The sequence below is a fragment of the Phascolarctos cinereus genome, unplaced genomic scaffold, assembly GCF_003287225.1.
Source record: "Phascolarctos cinereus isolate Bilbo 61053 unplaced genomic scaffold, phaCin_HiC Scaffold_3;HRSCAF=262, whole genome shotgun sequence".
NCBI classification, from domain to species: domain Eukaryota; kingdom Metazoa; phylum Chordata; class Mammalia; order Diprotodontia; family Phascolarctidae; genus Phascolarctos; species Phascolarctos cinereus.
Window position 1 is genome coordinate 167,864,502 of NW_027555736.1, and position 26,943 is coordinate 167,891,444.

Genomic DNA, 26,943 nt, shown 5'->3' on the forward strand with positions numbered 1-26,943 from the left:
ATGGGGCAAAAAATCACCCAAAAGAGCCCAGGTCCCCAGGAGTTAAGGAATAAAGTGACACAGAAGGCATATTTCTTTCAATTTTTTCATAAGTTAGTGAATTGGCCACTCCTGTCCTTTGACTCAATTGGCATCTATATGACCCATTATATTAACCCATTCCTCTAATTAGTTATCTTATTGGATAATCTAACTGTTTAATTCCATCCATTATGCACCATCTGTGATTCCTTATAACATCAATGCCTTAGACCCAATGTTCTTCAGGATGTTTCCTGTTGTATCCAGGCATTACAATTCCTGCTTATCAGCTAGGCTACTTACTTCTGTATCACAGCTTTACATTCAGAGACAATCTGACCAATGGGTCCTGCAGACAACTGGGCTTTATCTACAAAAATCCAGTGTATTCAAGCATACTGTGCCTTTTGACCCAAGACATTTTCCCTTACTCCATATTGATTGTCTATGTGGTTTGTAATGAAACAGAGTCAGAGAGTGAACTCCAGGCTGTGGGGGTGTATTTGTCTTGTGGATCAAATAGTTTAAAGCAGGATTTATGGTAGCAGAGAGCTGTGGGTCAATAGCTTTAAAAGAAAAAAAAAACATCCACCATGAATTGTAAACAACAGAAGGACTTTCTCAGGTGTGAAGGAGAGAAGAAAGGAGACAAGGGAGGATAAGGGGACAGGAAGATGAGCAGAAAATCTCTTTCAGCACAATGACTGAATCTGAAAAGGACTAGGGGAAGCTAGAGAAGGCCCGATTCATGTTAATGCTATTTTCTCCAGGGTTCTTTTTCTTCCTTCATGTCTATCCTTCCAAATGGATCTTTTCAGGGTTACTTACTACTGTCAGATTCTGTCCTACTAGTTCACTGCCCTCTTGCCTTTCTTTCCAAACCACCTGTAAAATACTGAGACCTGACCTGAGTGAGAACTTCAGTTGCCAAAGCCATCATTAGCATGTGGCCAAGGGGACTTTGTGCTAAGGCATCAACTTTTGGGTGGTGTGCTACCTTTGGCACATAGCATCTTCCTCTTTCAGAACATCTCTGTCCTATGCTTCACTTACCAATGACCTCGTGCCTCCTGTAGGACTGCCCCTGGGTACTATACCCAGAGCCTTGCTCCTGGGGAAAACCTTCTCAGGCCTTTGGGATAACTCTCTGGGTTCAGGCCCTCCTTTCCAGTGCTACTACACCCACAGAGGAGCTGTCCTCTTCACTGGGCTTCCTTCTCTCTCTTCTTAACTGAATTTGTCCTAGATTTAGTTGTGAGTTGGTTAAGGCCCTACCAGTTCACATATAGAAAGTCTTCAAGCAGTAGGTTGGGAACAAGTTTTCAATTGTTTTATGGTATTTTCCACGTATAATGAGCTTAACCGGATGGATCAGGACATAGGTTCCCTGGAAGTTTCCCCTTTCTGTGAGTATACATCAATTCACAAAGGGTCCTTTCCTGAAATGCTTTCTCAGAGCAGTTGAGCTCCAATATTAAAGCATCAGTATTCCAGTCTTTCACAACCACAACTTCACGTGCAAATCTTGGACCCAGGCCCTCTCCCCATGGGAGAGTAGAAAAAACACATTTTCCTATTTCTCTGCCTAAAAACAATAACAACAACTACTACTACAAACAGCAAAACCCCCAAAACAACAAAACAAAACAAAAAACAAACCAAATCAAAATACAAAACAAAAACAGAAACAAAAAAACCAAATAAGCAAAAAATAAAACAAAACCCAAATCTGTTCCTTTTCCTCCCTGGATCATACCTCTGCCTTTAGTTCCCTCTATAATTTTTTTGTGTGTGTGTAGTTAAATGTTCCTCTTGATTTTTGTTTTTGTAATAATGTCTCACATTGGTAGATATTTTTAAAGTTCATTTCCTTCTATTATCTATTTTATCTTCACAATAGCCCCATGATACAGGGTAGATAGTAGGTATTATTGTTCCCATTTTACAGATGAGGCTGTAAACTGCTTCATATGAATAAATAGCAGTAGAGCTTGGATTAGAACCAAGGTCTCCTCATCCTCCAGGTGAATATTCTTTCATCTATGACAGCAACTGAAATTTTCATAGTACTTTAAATGTTTCAGTATATTTCACATGTATCATTTTCCTTAAGCCTTAGAGCAATCTTAAGTAAAGTCATTATACCGATTTTACAGATAACAAAACTGAGGCACTGGGAAGTTAAATGATGTGCTTGTGTTACATTACAACTAAGAGTAGAATATTCTAACTCAGGTCTTCCTGACTGCCGGTCTGGTTCTATTTCTTATGTAATAATAATTGACATTAATGGAGTGCTTTGATGTTTTCAAAATGCGCCACATGTATGATTTCCCAAGCCAGTTAGGTGACATAGTAGACAGAGTGCTGAACTTGCAGTCAAGAAAGAGTTGAGTTCAAATCTGGCCTCAGATATTTAATAGCCCTGTGACCTCGGGCAAGTTATTTGATTGCTGTCCTCATCTGTAAAATGGGGGTAATAATAGCAACTAACTACCTTTCAGGGTTGTTGTGAGAATAAGATGGCATAATATTTGCAAAGCACTTTTCAAACCTTAAAGTACCAAATAAACACACTGTTATTATTGTTATTATTATGGTTATCATCATTACCTTTGAGCCTCACAACAAGCCAGGGAGGTAGGTGTTACAGGTAGTCTCATCATTTTAAGGGTGAGGAAACTGACACTTAGAAGAGTTAAATAACTTTCACAGAGTTACACTGCTAATATGGATCTCAGGCACGATTTGAACTCATGTCTTCTTACTGCCAAATCCAGCATGTTCTCTGTTATGCCCCTATCCCACTTTGCCTCTCTGAACTATTCCTCCAAACAAACCTGGCTGGTTGTTGGCATCATGGCAGAGTACCATGATATATAGTAGGATTCTAGACACTGGCTGGATCTAGGATTAATAACCCTAGTATTACATCCAGGAGAGCCTCCCCCCACTCTCTCAAACAATGAAAACTGTCTTAACACTATCTCTCAGGGTTAGTTGGCATTTTCCCAAGACTGCTAATGAAAGCATAATTTGGATATATCAAAGACGATGGATAAAACAGCTGGAATCTTTCCTTGGGGTTCTAACGCTATACTTGGAGGCAAATGAGGGTCTATTTCTCCAGGCCACATTCCTTCTGTTCACAGAAATAGGGTGCTGCTTCCTGAGAGTCTAGATAAGCTCTTCCCCCATTTCTTTCCCGTCCTCTTTACAGCAGTGATTTAATGGCTGTGTGAGCTAATAGTTGGTTCTTGTGCTTCAATTTACACATCAGAAACCAGGACTCATCCAACTGCACCATGGTGAAGCTTAAGTGTTTGGAAAGCCCATTTAAATCATGAAATGAAAAGTGTTACTGAGGTTCAAAGTGATTTAATTATCAATAGGGATGAGATAGTCAAATAAAAAGGAAAAAAATAAGGGGTACTTTCATTTGATTTCATATGTAAAAAGGCCAGGAATTGTGTAGTCGGCTCCAGGTATCAGCTGAGTTAATGCATCTTTCAGGCTATTTCGCAATCACTCTCCCATTGTTCCATAAATGGATTTTGAGAACCTACACTGTTATATGAAAAGTAAAGTATAATAATATGACTGGATAAAGAGGCATGGCAATTTGAGACCAATGTACTTACAAAAGTAAATATTAATATAGAAATAACCTAAATAGGCCCTTGGAGAATTAATAGAGACACAGGCCACATCTAGAGTCAGCACAACCATGGGCAAACACAATGAGTGAAGCCACATACACTGTCTTCTCTATTGGCCATGAGCTTTTCTACACAGACAGACTTAATGATGGAGAACCAGGTGTTCCAGCCATAACACACATGCTGCTAATCCAGCCTATAGAAAACTAGATGGACTCTTTCATCAGATTTTCTCATGCTAGGAAAATCTAGCTCCCAAATATGGATTGTGATGGGCTGGAAGCCAGGTCTCCATTTAGCCACAACGGACCATGTAGGTACCCAGGAAGCCCCTTGGGGGGTCTGAACAATCTGGCCTGGCTACCTACATGGCCCATCTCAGCTAACAGACAGACATAATTTAATCATTCCTTCTGCAGAACTTTCTGGCCACAGCACATTTAGCTCATCCATACTGCAACATTTTCAGCAACTTAGCCCAAATCAGTAAGTGATGGCACCATGATGAGCATCTGCTGACAGCTGGAATCCAAAGGTCGGTAAAGGTAAAGTGGCAGCAGTGGCATGCATTCTTAATTCATTCTCTAATTGACCAAAGCCTGACTTCTTTTAGGTTCTGGGCCTTTGGACTCATATTAATTTTCATGCCTGTCTAGTTCTGCCTCTATGGAATTGAGACTCTTTTCTCTCTCTCTCTTTTTTTTCCTCTAAGGATGCCAAGTCATATGACCCTTGAAGCTCTGATAATCAAATCTCTTCTGAATAGAAAACAGTTTCATTGTCACAGAAGAAACCACCTTCTCCTCTCTCCTCCCCACCAGCACACCTTGATCCCACTGTGCAGAAATAATGAATTCCAATCCCTATTTTGCGTTCCTATTTTTAAAAGCTATTACCTAAACACAGGGTTTAATGTTTATACACTGTAGATCTGCCTTCTGTGAACTGTGGCCCGTGAGGCAATTGGATGACGATCTCATAGTGGTCAAGGGAGAATTATGCTCCCTCTCCTAGAAGTTCCCCTTTAGTGCAATATGGCCAATGACAGTAATATTTTAATGTTCTCCTTGCCACATCTCCAGATCTTACTCACCAGTGCAGGCAGAGGCAAAAATCCTTAAACTGCTGGCATCAGTGTTCCAATCTAAGCTGGCATATGCTCAGGTTGGCGATCCTGCCAAAAGTCAGAGGAAAACATTTATAAGACAGAGCCTGATGGATGATTATTTTAATCATGCTTGTCCAGTGCAGACAGCAAGCTTGGTTTATGAATGCCTGCGGCTGCCTTAATGATAAGACTCTTAAACAGAGTTGAACGCTGTGCACTGAAGCATTGACTTTTTTGTCCCAACTATGAGTCTGACTATTGATCTCCACGTGGTTGTTCATACTGAGAACCAGTCCATTCATGAATGCAAGCAGGGGGAATAATAGTGCACTGCATGGTTAGTTTTAATAAATGACATTAGGGACATAGTCAATTGGGAAAAATAGGTAACCAATCCAAGATGACCAAAAACTATGCTTCATTGGCACAGTCACAATTGGTAGCTCAGTAGGGGTGTCCAGAACCCTGATGCATGGGAAAGAGGCCAAGGGTTAGTTGGTCACACATCAACAGGGACGCCAAAATGTCATGGTAAAGAACATGGATTGGCTGCATGGGACCTCATCCTGCACCCACCATGCCTGACTATCTTTCTGGAACATAATTTTGTGTTGCTTTGGTCCCAGAATCTGGACTGTGTAATCATCAAAGGGATATATGCATGTATGTGTGTGTGATGTGTGTATATGTATATGTAGGCATGTAGGCATGAAACCCAGGAAGGAGATCATGTGATATAGTAAACAACCAACCAAACCAAACCAAAAAAAACCAAACAAACACTGAATTTTGACTTAATGGATCAGAGTTAAGTCCTCATCTCTGACACCTACTCCTTGGATAACCTTGGACAAGGAACTTAAACTCTCTCTGGACCTCAATTTCCTTATCTAAACAAAGAAGGAATTGGACTAAATGAGTTCTAAGGTCTGACTTCTAGCTCTGAATCTATCATTACCTGTCACAAATTTTGTACACATGCACACACATACAATATAAGCTAGAAATTTACCATAATCATCATAGGTCCAATGCTGGAAAGGACCTTAGAGGTCAATTAGTCCAACTCCCTTATCTAACAGACAAGGAAACTGAGGCACAGAAAGGTGAAATTACTTGCCTAAAGTCACTCGGGTACTAGAGCTAAGGTTTGAACCCTATACCTGTGCCTCCAAGTTTAGCACACTTTCTCCTGTACCACCTTGCTCCTGTAGGTTTATGATTTTTTTTTAATTCAAAGAGAAAAGTTTTACATTTGACTATTTGCTCAAAGTTTTTTTGGATTATTGTGATTGCTATAAAAAAAATAAAAATGTGCCAACAGTTATATGACTAATGAGCCACTTGTCATTGTAAGAATCGAAATAATTTGATCCCTTATTCAATCTGTTCAGGGCAAGATTGTCATGTCCTTTTCTGCTTCGTTCTATAGTACCTAACCCAGTCTTTGAAACAGTGGGCAGTCAAATATTTTTTGAACCGAATATAGCTTTCTTGCATTTAGGACACCAAAATACCCATTACCATAAAACAGTGTTTCTTAACTTGAGGTCTGTGAAATTTCTTTTTTTTAAAAATATTTTGAAAGCTGTATTTCAACATAATTGATTTTCTTTGTAATCAATACTATGTGTTTGATTTTATGAATTTAAAAACATTATTCTGAGAAAGGGTCCATTGGTTTCACCAGATTGACAAAGGGATCCATAATACAAAAAGGTTACAAAGTAAAACTTCTGGCTGACGTTAAGACTTGAAATTTGAAATCTTGTTATCTTAGAATTATCATTATTAAAGAGCATTATTAAAGATTAGTCACATATATGGCTGACACCTCTAAGCTCAGTTAATGATCAAATCCCTTCTGTGTCTCAGAAGTTTCAACATTATCTAGACCTTGATAACATTGAGATTATCCAACTAATGCAGACATTAGTTGGAGTTTGGTCTTGGGTAATGATACACAAGAAGAACAGATGTCATGTTTAAAAGGAACACAAGCTTTTTTGAAGAAAAAAAAAAGGATGCCAAAAAGTCAGGTGTTAGCATTTATTTAGATGGAAGAAGCTCAAACTTATTCTAGTTTTGAAACTAATTTGGAAATACTTTCAGCAAAATTGAAATTGTGAATACAACATAGACAAAATTAAACTCTTCCTCATGTAAATTTGTTAATCTCGAATCTCTTCCTCAGGCTTCTTAGCAAACCACTTATACTTTTATTTTTAAAATACTATTTACCCATTTTGAGATAGTTTGGTTTTTTCAAAAAAAAATTCACAACATATATTAGTAGAATTTTTTTTTTCTATGAAGCATAAGTAATTCTATAGTAGAAACCATCACATTTTAGAGCTGGAAAGTATTCTGATGATCTCTTCCAACCTACTCATTTATAGATAAGGAAACTTTTTGAACTAAGAAAAGTTATATGACTTTTGTAAAGTCATATAGCTAATCTCTGCTAGCGCAATAAGTAAAATACAGGTATTCTTTCAGCAAGGGCTATTCTCTTTCTACTCTACCAGTATTTAGCACAGTGCCTGGCACATAGTAGGTACTTAATAAATGTCTATTGGTTAATTGATACCACATAATGACAGGTCAAATAACTTTCAGGTCTACTCACAGCTTCTCCTTCGACTCCCTATTTTGGAAAGAACATTGTGATAGATAATCCTCTCTGCTCTTATAGGAGGGCACAGCAACATAGTCTCTGGAGCAGTAGAAAAGAGAAGAGCATTGGTGGGCTTACCTCCCAGATTCTCCCCTGAAGCCAGCATATGCCCAACCATCTTTGGAGAAAAATGAGTTCACAGTTGCAGCTGTATGCTGAGCTGTACAGTAGCCAAGAAGAAGTTTTTCCATAGGCTAAAAAATGAATTCCCCAGTGACAGGTTCTGGGCCCTTTTAACTAAGGGAATCGTTTTCTAATGCCCTTTTAAATGCCCTTGTCTTCGCCCCTTTCCCATATTCAGACCACAAACTAGGCTGCTCAAGCTTAGCACAGTGATTGATACAAAGTAAATGCTTTAATGTGATTGATACAAAGTAAATGCTTAATAAATGCTTGTTGACTGATACACAAGACTTCTGATCCCATGAAGTCAACAGGCAACATTCATTTGCTACCACGTACTCTGCTTGGGTTTAACTCCAAATTCATCTTCATCATCCCTGGCCCAGGAAATGGCATCATGGAAATTTCTTCAATTTTGCTACTCATTCCTCATCAGTACCCTCAGTTGTTTCTTCTCCTCTGATCAAAGAGTAGATCAAAAAACTCCTCTCATACCCTCTCTTTATAGAGGGTTCAAAATCCCAGCTATCTCATTCATTTGCCAGCAGATGCTGTACTTGACTTAGAGGTCACCTCATGCCCTGCCCCTCCCCAAGAGGTACCTTCATCTGGCACCCATCCCCCCTTTCAGATTCCTTTTGCGTATCATCTTTCCCTCATTGGTTTGTAAGCTCCTTGAAAGTAAGGACTGTCTTTCTTTTTCTTATTTATTATATTTCCAGCACTTAAACACTGTCCTTGACACATAGTAGATGCTTAATAAATGTTAACCATATTGTATTATAGGGATGGCAACACCTTCTCCACCTAGATGTTAGCTTATGGAAAGGATTCACTGGAATGTAGCAGAAACTGCCTAGGGAAGCCATGAGAAGTGGGAATCTGACACACAGACCTGGGTATATGAAAGTATGTTGAATGTCAGTCCCAAGTGCCTCTAGCATAAAATACACAATACATAGATTAGTATTTACTGTAAAACTCTCTGAAATCTGACTCTGATCTGCCATTTCAAATTTATGTTACACTATACCCCTTCATGAATTTTACATTACACATTCTAATAAAACAATTCTACTTTTTGTTCTTCAAACTTAGTATTTGATCTGAGGATATGAAAGAGGCAGCTCCTACAGGCTACCCAAAAGCTGATTATTAAATTTTCAGTGTGAGAATTTATACCTCGGAAACTGACAAATGCTACAAATTAAGGTTGATGTATTGGTTTATTGACTGTCTAGATTTAAAAAATGGAGAAAATGTCAACAATGGAGATTAAATGTGAAAGTGTGTTATACGTAATCTTTTTCTTTTAGATATCTAGTTGTTAAACATTTACCAGCATACCTCTAATTCTATCTCCCTCATCTGTTTATGCCTGTATGTGTATATGTATATGTTCACATATGTGTGCATGTACATATGTGCGTATATGTGTATACACACATGCAGTGCATATGTGTATATACACATGTGTGTTGTGTATGTAACACACATATGCACATGCATATACATATTATGTATGATATGTAATATGCCTGATATTATATTATGCATAATATATTACATATATTTTAGCATGAGTGGATGAATGGGTTATGCTTCCTCCTTATTATCACCTCCTGGAATCCTTAATATACTTCTAGTCTGAGATCAGGTGCTACCTGCAATGGGAAAACTTTCCTGGACCCAAAAGTTGCCAATGTCCTTTCACATTCTCTCCCGTTGACTAAAGTTTACATGTTGTTTTAGTCACTCTCCAATTGTTAGGTTCTTAAAGCCAAGGACTATTTTTTGTTCTCTCTAATAAAATAAATATCGATGTCATTTGTTGTTAGATCACATTAATTTCTGCATAGATTCCTCCTTCCCAAAGAGTCATCTCTCTTAACAATGACTTAGAAAGAAAGATATTAAAAAGAGTTCAACAAAATCAAAGGAGGTATTGATTTCATCTGACAGTATACACAATGTTCCACACCTGTAACTTCTCTACTTCTCCAATGAAAGAAGTACATTTTCTCGACTCCTCTGTGGGACCGAGATTGTTCGTTATAAATCAATATTTTCAGTTGGTTTATTTTTTTATTTAACTTGTAGTCATTGAGGATACTATTTTCCAAATACCTCTTACTATGCAATAGTTCACATAAGTCTTTCCATGCTTTTCTGAATTCTTCAGGTTCATTGTTTCTTATGTTATAGTAATATTCATGTATATTCATGTACTTGATTCTGTTTAGTCATTCCCCAATAAATGAACATCCAATTTACTTCAGTTTTTTTTTTGGTACCACAAAAGTGTTGCTATGAATATTTTGGTATATATAGGACATTTATTTCTATATTTGCTCTCTGTACTCTGTGTGCCTAGCTGTAAAATCATGAACATCTTAATAACCATTTTTAGCGTAATTTCAAATTGCTTTCCAGAGCAGTCGAGCCTATTCATAGTTTCACCAGCAGTGTATTAGTGTGCCTATCTTTCCACTGTACCACTGACATTAACTATTTCCATCTTTTCTTATCTATTCCGATTTGTTGGGTATAAGGTAAAACCCCAGGAGTGTTTTGATTTGCATTTCTTTTAATATTAATCTGGATCATTCTATCATTCAGTGCTCAATAGTTTGCAATTCTTCTTTTTGAGAAGTATTTCTTTATATCCTATGACCTTTAACCTATTGGGAGAATGGTTCCTCGTCTTCCATGTATGATGGTTCTTTCTATATATTGGATATCAAACGCTTATCAGAGATTTTTAATTCAAAATCCCCCCCCCACTTATAATTCTTTTTTATCTTAGTTGTCATGATTATGTTCGTGAAAATCCTTTAAAATACCATGTAATCAAAATGTTCTGTTTTATCCTTTATTATATCCTCTATCTCTTATCTGGTTAAGAATTCTCTCAGCCATTCTGAAATGTACCTGTCCTAGTTCTTTTCTAATTCTTTTATGACATGACCTCGTATATTCAGATCATCTATATATTTTGATCTTTTGTGAGAGGGGGAGGGCAGGGAGCATTTTTTTTTATTTTTGAAACTTTGCATGTCACAGGAACTACCAAATTAAGAACAAACACACAATCAAACCAATTCCTGGTCCTGATAGGTTCATAGAAGAATTCTATTAAACGTTTAAAGAATGATTAGTAGCAATATAATGCAAATTGTTCTCAAGAATTGAGAAAGAAAGCACCCAATCAGATTCGTTTACTGAAACAAATAGAGTTAGTCCTGATACCTAAACCATGGGAGTATGAAAAACAGAAGAAAAACTGTAAATCAATATCATTAATGAATATTGATTCAAAAAAATTTAAATAAAATCCTGTCAGACTCTAGAGATTCATCTAAGAAATCATTCATCATGATCAAGTTGGATTTTTTCCAAGGATACAAGGATGGTTTAACATTAGGAAACTATCAACATAATTGATCACTTTAAAGACAAAATCATCCCAAACTACATGATTATATGAATAGATGAAGAAAAAGCCTTTGACAAAGTGCAACAGCTATTTATGAAAAAAACCTCTATAAACTATAAGCATAGAGTGGACATTTTAATATCATAAAAGTATCTATATAAAACCAAAAGCAAACATCATATGGAATAAGATTATAGTAGAACCTTCCCCAATAAATACAGGAGAAAAGCAAAGATATCTACTCTCCCCACCATTATTTGACATAGTTCTGGAAATGGTAGCAATAGCAATAAGGAAGAAAAATAAATTAAAGGCATAAATAAATATAGGTGAAAAGGAGATAAAATTATTCCCATTTGCTGATGATATGATGATTTGCTTAAAACATCCTGTGGAATATGGAAAAATACTACTAGCAAGGTAATTAATAATTTCAGTCAGGTTTTAGGCTACACGGTAAACCGACAAAAATCAGTAGCATGTGTATGTAATACTAATAACAAAATACAAGAGGCAATGATAGAAACATAGAATATAGAAATATAACAGAAGCCATTCTCTAATAGATAAAGCATCAATACATATGAATAAGCAGTTCTGAAAAGAAGACTCTTCAGCTATTAATAATCACATGAAAGAATGCTCCAAATTACAAAATATAAGAGAAATGTAAATCAGAACAACCCTGAGGTTTTTAATCTTATGTGTTCCTAATTGGCAAAGATGACAAATGATGGGAAGAGTCGATATTGGAGGAATTGTGCAAAGGTAAGCACACTAGTACACTGTTGGTGGAGCAGTGAATTGGTAAAATCATTTTGAAAAGCATTCTGTAATTATGCAACGAAAGTGTTCCTATCTTTTGACCTAGAGATTTCATTACTAGGCATATATATCCCAAGGAGACCATTGATAAGAAGAAAGTCCTCATGTACATGAAAATATTTATAGCAGCACTGTTTGTGATAGCAAAGAATTAGAAACAAAGTAGTTGCCCATCAGTTGGGGAATGGCTAAACAAATTGTGATACATGAATGTAATGAAATATTACTGTGGTGTAAGAAGTGATAAATGTGATAAATATGGAGTACTATGGGAAAAGCTACATGGACTTATGCATTGAAGTAAATAGCCAAGAAAACAATATACAATAATTATAACAATGTAAATGGAAAGGAACACCACACACACACACAAACACACATAAGTAAAAGGTGAATATTATAAAATTATAAAGAAAAAGCATGTAGAAAAAAATGTTAGGGGCAGCTAGGTGGTGCAGTGGAATCGAGCACCAGCCCTGGAGTCAGGAGGACCTCAGTTCAAATCCGGCCTCAGACACATAACACTCATTAGCTGTGTGACCCTGGGCAAGTCACTTAACCCCAAATGCCCTCACCAAAAAAAAAAAAAGAGTGGTTGGAGTCAGATTGTGCAGGATCTGAATTCCCAGGATAGAGACTGCATTTTGTTCTAGAAGCAATACTGAGTCACTGAGAGTTTGTGAATGAAGACTGGCATACTCAGGAAGATTAATTTGGCAGTTTTGAGAAGGATAGATTAGACAGTGGAGAGTCTAAAAGCAGGGAGATAAGAGATGGGGTTATTACCAAAGTCCAGGTAAGGAGTCATGAGGTAAGATGCATATGGTAGTGGATGACATGTGAGCAGAAAGGAGTGCACAGATTCAGAAGATATCATAAAGGATGAGTCTATAGAACTTGTAGAGTTGTTTGCTTTGTAGGAATGGGAAAAGGGAAAGAGACAATGATAACTCCAATGTTTCAGTGAGGTATCTGGCACAATCATGGTGCCATCAACAGCACTAAGAAATGGAAGATGGGGAAGGCTTTAGGGAGTAAATGATAAGTTCAGTTCAGGACACCATGGGTTTGAGGTATCAGTGAGGCATGGAGATGTCTAGAAGGCAAAACTAGAAATAATCACTGCAGCCATTGATGGACGATATTTCGGAGACAGACAGACAGAGACATAGAGAGACATGGAAAGAGAGACAGAGAAGAGGGAGAGAGAGAGGAGATAAAGCTAAAGATGTCTTTTTTCCCAACTACTCCTGTGACCATTATTGCCTGAATACAACATGAAATGAGAAAAAAACAATCAATTCTTAGGGACAAAAATAAAATTCCCTCATCTATTCTTTCCAAATATCTGTGGTGATTCTTAATACAGTTATTTAATATTTTCAGGCCTCAGTTTCTCCATTTGTAAAGTAACATAATTGAACTAGATGATCTCCAGTGTCCCTTCCAACTCTAACTCTATGATCTCATGACCCTTTTTTTTCACTTTGTGTGCACTTTGTGTACATTTCTTCTTCTTTTAAAACCTGTTTGTGTAGATGTGGGTATTTACCTGTGACATATATAAAGCTGTGTATAATATGTAAGATGTATACTCAGCATAACTTTCTTATAATATCTTTCAAGGGCTTGGGAAAAGAAAATGCTAAAAGCAATTTCCTTTCCTATAGTCAAGCTCCTCAGCTCTTCTTAAATATGGCACTTATGAGTGAGAGAAGAATGTGGTAAGTACACTGAAAATGAATGTGTGTGTGTGTGTGTGTGTGTGTGTGTGTGTGTGTGTGTGTGTGCATATATATGCATAATGTTCTTTTCACACTTTGGATATACCATATGCCAGATTCTGTCTGGGTTGGTTTTTTTTTAGCCCACTTGAAAGCACAGAGATTTGAAACTCATTTATGCAAGCCACAGAACACTTCTAGATGACACCCTGTGCTATAAAGAATGAATGAGAGAAAGATGCAATGTAGACAAAAATGACAATGAAATATGAGCTGCAGTGCAGTGTTTAGTTGAGGTGCCCAGCTCTCCAGGTGAATTATGCCAGTTAGAAGAGGGGACAACCAAGCAGCCAGGGAATAAGGTAAAAACAAAAAGCCCAAGAACCATTCAAGGCACTAGAAGCTTATTTTGTTGTTAGCAGGAATCCCTGGAACTATTCTTCAGCATCACAGGGAAAACTCCCCCAAACTTTACAGCCCCTTCCCCCATGTAGTTCTTAGTCAAACCCTTCCTTGGTGGGCAACACGGTACAAGAGAAAGAACACTGGCTCTGCAATCAGATGACTTGGGTTTAAATTTTGTCTCTGGCACAACCCATGTAACCTTGAGCAAATCACTTCACCTTCACTTCACCTTCACAAATGGGTGAGGGTAGGAGCTTGTACAATGACGGGAGAAGTATAATAGGTGAAAGGTAGATGTGGTTGTGTTGGACACAAGCCCCATGGCTGTTGATTTTAGACAAGGTTGGGAAGATGCATGGAATCTCACTGACTGATTTCATACTTCTTGGGGTTATGCTCAAGTGCCCTACTGCTGGATTGTGTGGCCTCTGAGGTCTCTGCCAGCTCCAGATCTAGGATCTTATGACTCACCACTATCTCAGTCCTTTGAAGTAGTTTGGGTGCTTTTACAGAAGGTTTCTTTGTACTGTTGCAACTCTACCAAATTTTTACTTTCCCAATATTCTTATCTGAATGTAACCTGAGCACAAACAAGATGTTACAAACTTATGTGCAGGGTTCAGACATGTATAAGTGGCAGTACTGGGAGATAACTGGGAGTGGAGTCCTACTTAAAAAAAGAATTTTGCCCATGGCATAATTAGTATTTCTGCAGGAAGCCTGGCCAAAATTTATCCTGGCCAAAATCATTAAACAAACAAACAAACAAACCAAGAAGCCCAACATCTAAGCATCTTAATTCTCTTTGAGTACTGGTGATTGGCCCTATAGGATACAGGACAGTAATGGGGTGAGAGTGTGGGGAGACTTGCTTTTTATATTTATAAGTTTATTGAGGAACAGATGCACAATCAATTGAAAGGAAGGTTCTGCATTAACTCTGCACAAAGGAAGACTTCCTTTTCTTTCCTTTTTACTAATTATACATGAATGATGCAATTAATGCTTCCTTAAGGAGCTCTTCCTCATAATCTTCTAGAGATTGTGCTTAGATGATTCATTGGGAAGAGAAGCCCTATAAATATAACGAATGTGGGAAATTGGGGAGAGGGAGAGAAAGAGAGAAAAAGAGAGAGAGAGACAGAGAGAGAGACAGAGAGAGAGAGAGAGAGAGAGAGAGAGAGAGAGAGAGAGAGAGAGAGAGAGAGAGAGAAACAGAGAGAAACAGAGAGATGAAGATAGAAAGTTAAAGAGATTGAGACAGAGACACAAAGACACAGATAGAGACACAGAACTACAGAGACAGAGATACAGAGAAAGAGGGAAAAATAAATTTTCCCATGGTATGATAAACCTTATTTATCCAAACCATTTTTTAAAAATCCAACATTTGATCATCTTAATTTTCTTTTTCAACTGGTGATTGGCCCTATGGGATATAGGAAGAGCATGACAGAAAGAGAGAGAGAGAGAGAGAGAGAGAGAGAGAGAGAGAGAGAGAGAGAGAGAGAGAGACAGACAGACAGACAGACAGACAGACACAGAGCAGACAGACAGACAAACAGAGAGACACAGACAGAGCAGGTTTCTGTAATGGCCAAAGACTATATAGAGGAAAGAAGCTATGGGGAATATAATGAGTATGGAAGAAATTTCAGGTGGAACTCTGGCCTCCTTCAGAATCACCTTAAGTCAACAATAATTTATCAAGAGATTACTATGTGCCAGGCACTGTGCTAAGTGATGAGTTAAAAATGCAAACAAAAAAGAGAAAAATGCCCTTGTCTTCAAGGAGCTCACAAGAAGAAGCAAGATGTTAATAAGATATTTAGCTTCTTGGGGGAAGATAAAACACACAAGAGAACTGAAAAACTGGATGGCGGTGGGGTGGGGAGAGGAGATACAAGTGGGAGAATGTTGGCAAAGTCCAGAAAATGAAGGTTGGCTGGTCTGGTTCCTGCCTCAAAATGTGGGTTACAAGAGGAACTCTCCAGTGGGAGGAGGATGCTGGGATGGAGGCAGAAGGTAGCTGTGGCAAAGGGCAGAGAATGAAGGATGGCATAAGAATATTCATACTGACTAATAACCATCTGAAAATAATACACAGGCTCTGTAGCTTTCTTAAAACACACATGATCTGCTGAAGAAACCAGATTCTATAAAAGAATTCTAGTTAATAAATTCCTTGAGATCAAGGCCAGTGTTTGGTGGAATATAGTTTTGTTTACCCCAGAATGCCTAGCACTGTGTCTTGCTTACAGCTCAAAGTTTCTTCATAGATTGAATGAATAAATGAATGAATTAGCAAACTTGTTTGTTCCCACCTCTCAGCCCAAACCTGTGAAGCCTAACTTTTGTTTCTGTTAACCACGCCCCTTCTCCTTAGTAGCAGGATTTTCTTGAGAAAAGGGATTTTGTCAACATGGTGCTTATTATTAGGAAGATTATTATTAGGGTTATCATGTCAACTTTTTTTTCATTTTATGTTATAGACACTGCCTCCTTGGAACCCAAGAAACCTTCCTTTGTCCCCCAGAATTCTATTCACTGCAAACAACTGACAAGAAGCACTTGGTTGAGGAAGGAAATGCAAAATCAAAAGCCAGGCCTCCATGAATTCAGGTAGTTGAAAAAGATACTTTTTTTTTTGGATAGCATCTAATAAAGCAGAAGATGGTGCCAGATGAGATAAGGAAAGAGAATATTACTGGCCAGAATTAAGAGGCTATTTTTGGAAGTGTTAAAGGGACTATAGCTAGATTGGAAATGACTTGCGAAGGTGATTAAATAGGTGAGAACAAAGAGAACACTTCCTGACCTTTGGCTAAGAGAGGAAAGATCCTTAATCATTTTTAATTGGACTTCAATAATTAGCCCAGGCACAAATGCCCTGGGTGGGGTTAAAACATTGACATGAAGCAGAAACTCATGTCTTTGTGTGTGTGTGTATAATATAGATATCTATATATACATCTTATAAATCCATATCTACATATATGCATTTTTGTTGTTTAGTCGTTTTCAGTCATGTCTGACTCTTTGTGATTCTATATGTGTGTATGTTTGTGGAGGGAGAGAGAGAGAGAGACAGAGACAGAGACAGAGAGAGAGAGAGAGAGAGAGAGAGAGAGAGAGAGAGAGAGAGAGAGAGACAGACAGAGACAGAGACAGAGACAGAGACAGAGGAAGAGAAACTATATTGGAAAAAGGACTGGATTTTGTGCACTAGTACTGGTATTCAAATGTTTCCTTTTTCACTTACCAGGTTTGTGATGTTGCCCAAGGTTCAGGGTAAAAGTATCCACGGCATTTAAGACCCTTTTTAGCCATAAAGCTATGATGTGTGTGTGTGTGTGTGTGTGTGTGTGTATGTGTGTGTGTTTTGGTATTTTAAATTACATACATGCTATAAACCAAAGGGCCCCTTCCTTATGTGTGGACACATGTATATATGCTCACATGGGTGTAATGCAGTAACATCTTGTAAGCACACACCTCTGTGTGTGAGTGTGTGTAAAAGTAGGATACTAGAATTTGCAGGAACACTGTACCATCCAAGACATAATATGTGAAGACATTATTTTTACTCTTTCCCTCTCATGATCTTAAAGGAATTAAAAAATACTGGAAGAATTTTCCGGAGGAACCAAATGTCAACAAATAGTGAGGTTAAACCACTGCTGGAAACTGTTTATGTGGCTCACTTGGAATAATGGAAATATGATATCATAATTATGCTATAAAATTCTGCAATGACAAGCAGTAGGGACTAAGAAAATGCTGAAGTTTTATATGTCAAGAGTGAATTATCTTTTACACACTGAATTTTCTTAATTAGCGTAATAGAAAGCATGGAAACAAGCTAATTAATTACTTACAGGAATATAACAAGAAACTCTACCTGTATGCTTATATGGTGCATCAATTTGCAATTACTGATGAAAATTCAAAAGAGTTTTTAAAGGGAATTCATTTAATAATAACAATAATAATAATGATAATAATAATAATAATTATTATTATTATTATCATCATGATAATAACAAAGGTGACAATAGTAAAGCCTTACAGTTTCATATCACTTCTCACTTAGAATCTTAGAGGTGGGTGGGCTTTAATTCCTTCCTCATGAAGACATTGGGACTATAGTTGGCACAGTGGATAGAGTGCAGGGCCTGGGATCAGGAAGACCTGAATTAGAATCCAGCCTCACACATTTACTAGCTTTGAGACCTGGGCAGGTCACCTAACCCTCTTGCCTCAGTTTCCTCATTTGTAAACTGTGCTGGAGAAGGAAGTGGCAAATCATAGACTAGTACAGAATTTTTAATCACAAGTCTTTTGCCATGTCCTTTCTCCCTGAGCTTTGAGGAAGGTGTCAGATCAATAAGCATTTATTCATGGTACAATGACCTTCATGATGAGGCAGTCATATTTAGTCTCACTTACAAAAGAGGAAACTGAAGCATAGTTCAGGATCATACATTGAGTTAATAATAGAACCAAGACTAGGACCCATGTCCTTTCCGAGAATTTCAAGGTTATCAAACTTTACATTTAGAAGAAGCCCCAGAGGTGGTCTCATTCAATTCCTACCCAAAGGTGCCTTACATTTACAACATCCCTAATAAATTAAGTCTTCAATCTCCTTCCTAAGGCAGACCATTCCATTTTGGGAGAGATCTAACTGATAGGAATTTCTTCTTTATATTGATTCAAAATTTCTCTTCTTTGGAACTTTCTTCCCTTGGGCTTTCTGGGGGGCCCAACAGAATAGACCTAATCTCTCCTCCATATGATAACTTTACAAATAGAAACTGTCTTTTCCAGACTAAACATTTCTATTTCTTTTGACTGATCTTCAGAAGACAGTTTCAAGTCGCCTCATTTATAATTCAGTTTTGAGAGAAACAGTTCATAGGTTCAGGTCTCAACTATGCCTATCTACAACATAGCCCTTAAGGCCACTATATAAGGCAGAATATTGGGATAATTGGACTAGGGACCTTCTTCTGTAAGGTAATTTTTTAAATGTGTTTATATGTGAGACTATACTGAAGTTAAAAAGACAGAAGTGACTATTCTCACCTCTCTGGTATGGCAGCCGAATGAGGCATTAGGGTTTCGTGGCTTCCTGAAATAGCCTTTTAGCTGATCTTCCTGCTTCAGATCTCTCCCCACTCCAATCTGTCCTCCACAAAGCTGTGAAAGGGATCTTCCCAAAGCACAGATCTGTCCATGTCATCTCCTAAACTCCACTCGCTTCCTCTCACATCCTGAATCAAATATGAAACCCTCTGCTCACAGCCCATTGTGACTGGTCCATTTTTTACCTCTCCAGTCTCCTTACATTTTGCTCTCCCCCACGTCCGCTATGATACAACGCTGGATTCTGGTTGCTGTCCCTAGAACAAGATGTCTTATCTACTAACTCCATTCATTTTCACTGGCTTTCCCCCACGCCTGGAATTCTCTCCCTCCTCATCTCTATTTCCTGGGTCCCCAGCTCCCTTTAAGGCTCAGCTCAAACCCCACCTTCTACAAAAAGCCTTTCTCAATCCTGCTTAATGTTAGTACCTTCTCTCCGTTGATCATTTCCATTTTTCCCTCTATATAGCTTGTTTATACACAGTTGTGTGCAGGTGGACTCTCCCATTAGAATGTGAGCTCCTTGAAAACGGGGGCTGCTGTTTGCCTGTCTCTGTATCCCCAGCACTTAGCACAGTGTCCAGCATTAGTAAGCTCTTAATGGACCCTCACTGATTTGGCACCTTACTCAAAGCTCAGGGAAAAAGGACATTTGACTAAAAGCACTACTACTAGCAGAGAGGTCATACTATAAAGTAAGGAATAAGCGGAATACAGTGATTTAGAATTTTCCCCAGCCCCACAAGCGTATGATTGGATGGGTGAGAAAATCACTTGCATTCAGGTATTAATCCCTAGGGAGGCCAAATATTAGTAATATGACAAAGGAAAGTCATTATCCCACTACATAGGATTTCAGCGTGCTGGTTCAATTTCGCATCACTAGAACCTCCTTGTGTCCTTAACTAACATAGTCACACCTCTCTAGGGACTGTTCATCATGCATAGGGCCAAGACATAATAACTCATATTTATGTAGAAGTTTAAGGTTTATCTTTTTATAGACATTATATTATCTGATCCTATAACCTATGAGGTAGGCAGTACAAAGAGCTCTCATTTTACAGATGAGGAAACTGAAGCTGTTAACGGTTAACTCACTTCTACAAGGTCACACGGCAAGTTGAACAGAGGGGGAAGCACATGTCATTTCTCATCTTTTGACACTGGTAGGAGGAAATAGAGAGAGATCTCAGACAAGGAATGGGAACAAATTGCATCTCAATCTCATTTGTAACATTTCTTGAATATACCCCATTTTCTCCTCTGACGTTGCCACCACTGAGGTCCAGACTTCATCACCTCATGCCTGGACCCATCCACCAACTATTCAGACACCAAAGTGATTTTTCTAAAATGTGGGACAAATCATGTCGTCCTCCCTATCCCTCCTTTTACTCCATAAACCCCAGTAGCTTCCTATCACCCCCAGGGTTAAATACAATGTTTGGTGTTCAAAGTCCTTCATAACTTTGTTCCCTCCTACCTTTCCTTACACCTTACATAAGAGTTTCTGACGAAAGGAACCTTGAGGATCTTCCTCTCGTAGACTTATTCTTTTGTGAAGGTAAACTAGGCCATCTTTTGCCTTAATTCTTACCTGGCTTTTAAGCACTAAATGGGTATTGCCTCAGACAAACTGAGACCTGAGAAAAACTTTAGCTTAAAGAAGGCTGAAGTCCCCCGCTTCATCTTGGGCCACCTCCAGTCATCCTGACCTATGTCTTGCCACTGGACTTGATGACTCTGGAGGAGAGCATGAGGCTGATGCACAGCGCTGCCTCACTTAAATCTGATCCACTTGTCAGTCAAGACATCACCCTCCTGATGTCATTGGTCCTCTTTGAGAATGAAGGACACACAACAATAGACCTTACATGTACTCTTCAATCCAGTGACTCTGGAGGCTCTCCTCCTCATCTCGGCCTACTGGCTTCACTGGCTTCTTTTCCCAAACCCTGTTAATCTTTAAGCTTCTCTCTCTTAATAATTTCCTATTTATTTTGTACATAGCTTGTTTGTAAATATTTATTTGCTTGTAATCTCTCCCATTAGATTGTGAGCTCCTCAGGGCAGGACTGTCTTTTGCCTCTTTTTGTATTTGAAGAGTTTAGCACAGTGCTGGGCACAGAGGAGCCATTTAATAAGTGTTTATTGATTGACTGACTATTGTTTCAGGGCAAGAGTTGACTCCTTCCGATGGATCCCTTGTTTAATTCTACCCTTCCTGAAGGCATCAAAACTCCACATCTTCTCTGCCTAACCACTGGATAAAAATGTCTTTCCTCCAAAGCCAAAAAGTGTGTGTAACATTCAGAACATGCTCTTTTGTGAAAATTTTTCTTTACCTTCAGAGTACTGAGTGAAAAAAATGGCAAAACTTGTTTTCCAAAGTATAGCTAATTGAATTGCTCTCCTTGTCAAAAATCTCCTTTATCTTTAATCCTAAATTCAGAAATATCCCTGTGACCCACTTTTATGTCTACGTTGAAGTCTCATAATTTCTTTGTGCCTTGAAAAAAAACACCCCGAAAGAGAAAATTTCAGGGATGGGCATCTCCAAAACGATTTCTATAAGTCTGATCATGAGCAGACTTGGTTAAGAATTGAAATGGCAGTAGGGAAGAAAGGTGAATTTGCTGGGTTTTGTTCTTATGCAGACACACATACACAATCTCACAGACACATACAGATACAATCACATACACACAGTCACAGGTTGCAACTTCACAGTAACATCTCCATATTCCCTCATTTAATTATGCAAATCTCCGAGTAAGGCTGATACTTTATGGTAATTAGCATGAGTAGAGGTCTGTTTTCCAAGGTAAGCTCATTTAAATCAAATTATCACCGAGAGAGATTTACCACTTGTTGGCTTAGACAGTCGCTCATTTATAACTAGACCAAATGGTAGTCAGTACTCCAGGATTTCAAAGACGAGGTGAGACAATAGTGGTCCTGCTGTGAAAGGAGTAAGGTGAAATTCTGTGGAGCTATTTAGTATTCCCATTGATGTCAGTGAGCAGTGCAGGCCGTCTCCTTTGTGGGGAGAGTGATTAGTGAATACAGTTGGCCTACACTATGCCCTGCATTTAATCCTGAGTTTTGCCTGTGAAGTTGAAGGCTGCACCCATTAATGAAAGCTCTTCTTTCTTTTGATACTTGTCCAGAGCCTGTCCAAAGTCAGCCTGTATTTGATTTGCACAGTGTTACCAAAGGGCTCCCCTTCACTAAGAAAGTGTCAATATGACCACATATCCCTTTGTATTTCCTCATTAAAGAGAAGGAGGCTACCTCTGAAGAGCTGGGCCTGTGCAATCTCGAATTCTTTGTTTGATAAGAGTGTCCCTTATGGTACTCAGATTGGGTTTAGCCAAGACAACCAATTGTATGACTTGTACAATGGGCCTAGTGAGGACATAACTCCTGCATCATAGCTGCCCATCAGCAGGTGTTTTTGGCTGTGACGAAAAGCACAAACTGCCCTTGGCAAAGATGAGGAGGAGGACAACAGAATAGCCTCTTAGGAAGGAAGCGTACTTTGTAACACTGCGGGGTTTGGGCTCATATTGAGACCTTATAAAGACGAGGGGCCAGCGAGTTGGAGAAGTGGATAGAGAGCCAGGCCTGGAGTCAGGAAAACTCATCTTTCAGAGCTCAAATCTGCTTTCAGAAACTTACAAGCTCTGTCATCCTGGGCAAGTCACTCAACCCCAATTGCCTCAGTTTCCTCATCTATAAAATGAGCTGGAGAGGGAATGGCAAATCACTGCACTATCTTTGCCAAGATAACCCCAAATGGGATCACGAAGAGGTGGACACTATTGAAAAATAATTAAACAACAAAAATAGGGATGAGACTCCTGATCTTAAAAGGATTACTGTGGAAATACAAGAGCTCCATCTACTTCCGACCACGTATGTGTGCATCCCATCCTAATAAAGGCCGATGTTTCTGATCCTGATGTGTCGTAGGGATGGGTAAGGCTCCATGAGGCAAGATTAGCTGGGGTGCTCATCCGTGATCATCAAGGAAGCAGTGGGGGTACAGTGTAATGCATCTAAGTGTTAATTGCGATTTAAAGGACCTGAGTTCAAAACCTGACCATGCCACTTCATAGTAATAACAAACATTTATATAGTGTTTTAAGTTTTCAACGCATATTACACATATTAATTTGTCATTACATATATCAATATATTAATTAATTTTCCTTACAATCCTGGGAAATAGATGCTAAAATTACCCCAATTTTACAGATGAAGAACTAGGCTGAGAGACGTTAGGTGACTTGCCAAGGGTCATACAGCTAATACCTATTTGATACAAAATATGAATTCCAGCCTGCCTTCCTTCCAAGGTCATCTCTCTAACCATTATGCCAATTAGGTCTCTGTGACTTTGGACAAATCATTGAACTTCTGTGGACATCAGTTTTCTCATTTTTAAAATGAGGTTAAGATGGTCTCAAAAATCTCTTTCAGCCCTAAATCCATGATACATTGAACCTACGAATTAATATCTATTGTTATGATGTGCCACACAATATAACTAGTTCAAATTTTAAAGGCAAGTTCCCTTCTATACATGGATCTTCTTTCTGTCTAGTTAGGAAACACCAACACCATAACATTCTCATTTTACTAGAAACTGTCCAGTTCTACAGCTGAGGCAGAGAAGGAAATATCAGTCTGAAATGTTACTTTCAGAGCCAGATATTCATTTTTTGTAATACGGAAAGGAATTCATGTGATCTGAGTGGCAACATCTTTTCCAAGATCTTTAGTAGGAAGGCAGAGAGGACATAAAGAGGAAATGTGGAAATGGTGTGATATTCAAATCAGAATACCTGGACTTGAGTTCAGGCTCTGAAACTAATGAGCAGTGTGACTTTGTTCAGTTAATCATTCTATAAAAGGATTTACTAATTGTCTACTATGTGTTAGGGATTCTACTAGGGACTGGGGATACAAGTCCAAAAAATGTATCCGTAAGAAGCTTCCATCCTGGGAAGAAGAACAGCATGATAATGTGTGTGTATGTGTGTGTGTGTGTGTGTGTGTGTGTGTGTGTGTGTGTGTGTGTGAGACACATATATACAAGCATTTTTTCTCAACACATAGCATGTTATGTTTAAGTACTGTAATATGTATACACATATGTACATATTATACATACCATACATACAATATATTACATGTATATATAATATGTGTATATGTATATATGTGTGTATACATTAATACAATACATATATACACATATATTTATGTTACATATATTATATGTATATATACATATGCATGTTTTATGTATATATAGACACATATGAGAGAAAGTAGAAGGAGAGGGAGAGGGAGAGAGGGAGAGACAGAGAGATAGAAAGAGAGAGGTGGGGGAAAGAGAGAGAGAGAGAGAGAGAGAGAGAGAGAGAGAGAGAGAGAGAGAGAGAGAGAGAGAGAGAGAGAGGCAACTAGGTGGTATAGTAGATAGAATGCTAGGCCTGGAGTCAGGAAGACTCATCTTTTCTCTGTGAGTTCAAATCTGGCCTCAGATACTTATTAGCTGTACGATCCTGGGCAAATCACTTAACCCTGTTTGCCTCAGTTTCCTCATCTATATAATGAGCTGGAGAAGAAAATGGCAAACCACTCCTGTATCTTTGCCGAGAAAACCCCAAATAAGGTCACAAAGAGTTGGACATGACTGAAATGATTCAACAACAACAACAATATATGTGTATGTGTATGTGTTTGTTTGTATATATGTATGTATGTATGTACATATACATATATATGTATATATACATACATGAATTAGTTAAACTTAAGGTGCTATGTATTGAGAAAAAGCCCAGGAAACAAATGCTTGAGTAAATATGACAGTTAGGCTTGATGTAGAAGACAGAATATTATCAGTTGCTTGACCTGAGGTCTGATTTACTCGTCTCTAAAATGGGAATAATGGTGGTTGCACTACAAACTTAGCAGAATAATAATAATAATAAGGAAAGCACTTTTGAAACATTTTTCTCTTGTCTCTCTCTCACTCTGTCTGTGTCTGTCTGTCTATCTGTCTCCCCCCCCCAACTCCCCTACCCTCTCACCCCACCATAGGAAGGGAATGGGACATCCAAACCTATCATTTGATTGGGATAGGGGACTCTGGGTGAGAAAACTCCTTCCAATAAAGATCAATAGCAACTGGTGTGCAATGTTTAATCTTAGATAGTTCCCAGGATTTGGTGGAGGCAGACAGAAGTATGTCTTCCTGATTCTGAGGAAGGGTATTTATCCCCATGACACACCATGTTTTGTTAATAACAATTTGGTTATTTGTAATAACTTATAGTGAGAAATTCCACGGTTTTTCAGGGCACAGGGCTGGCCTATGTGCAGAACATCCTTCCCTCATTTTGCGAAGGAGAGGGTCTTTTTCCTATGTATATATGTTTGAGATAACAAGGAAAAGTAGTGTGTTTCCCTCACCCCCTCCCACCCCTGGACAATGATATGAAGAGTGTAAGAGGTCTCTGACCACAAGGAGAGACAGGGTAAGTCAAGGCAGGATGGAGACCATTGAAATTGGTCACAACCAGAGGATTCTGAGTCAAACCAAGCTGGGAGGTGCATTAAAGATGGAGCAATTTAGCAAGTGATGATTAGTGCTGTAACAGCAGGAAGTTTTCGAGCAGAAATGTCAAGGCTTTCGACTCTGAAGACATCAACCCCCTCATTCTAGTTGCACAGAGAGATTGACTGGCGATCTCAGCAGTGGTGCAGGTCCTGTGTGGGTGAAGTTTCCCTCCCTTCCCTCCTGCTGCACAAGGACCTTGACCATGCTTTACCCTATTAGAGCAATGAATCTGTTGAAGGAATTCACTTCTCTAAATATTGTGGGAGGGGAAAAGGGAAAGCAATTATAGATATACAGAAAAGTAGCTGAGATGGTTTTCAGTGATTTAACTAACCATTTCTCTCCTGATTATTTATTGGTTCAGTGATCTTTCTTACTTGAGTGTGTTAGCATACTTAGCCACTGAATATCTTGAATTCACTTTAGAAACTCCAGATATTTTACATGTATGGGCAATTGATCCAGAGACAGGTAAATTGTCATTCAGGAGGTCTCATGTTTTGAACTCAAGTCAAAGAAAGGGCTCAGGTTTGATGGGACTCATAGGCCACAAATAAATCAAGTGTGAGCAATGGTGGTTTGAAGGCATATGATAAAGGCAAATATACATCTGAATCAAAGGCAGAAGGGGGAGAATGAATCTGGAAGGACAATGACCATGAGTGACACCTTGCCTAATAATGCACCCACCTTCAGTCTCTACCTTCATTTTCAGGTAACTTTTCTAAGCACCAGTCATATGGCCCTACACACTCCATTAAGTCATCCACATGACATCACCTATTCAGCCCAAATTGCATTTATAGAAGAACTACTATACAACACACCTCTTGGGGAAAAAAATCCATAGATGTTTCTGAACCAAGATTTCATCTTGTTCTTCTTTGTAAAATGTGCAGTTCAATTCTAGGTAGACAGATCAGCAAATTCACACACAATTTGGTGTTAATTTTCCACTGATTGGGAAGCTAGCCTTCATTTTCCAACTGACAACTTTAGGGCAACCCTATCTGCCTGTTGTCTTCTCATCAACACTGGGGGCACTTTCTGACTGATTGGCTGTGTGTTTGCTAGTCCATAATGCATTGTAATTACTTCTCTGTGCCAACAACAGAACTGAGGGGCTCTTTAGCTGTGGAATTATTCAGACCTGTGGGAAACAAATCACACAAGCAGA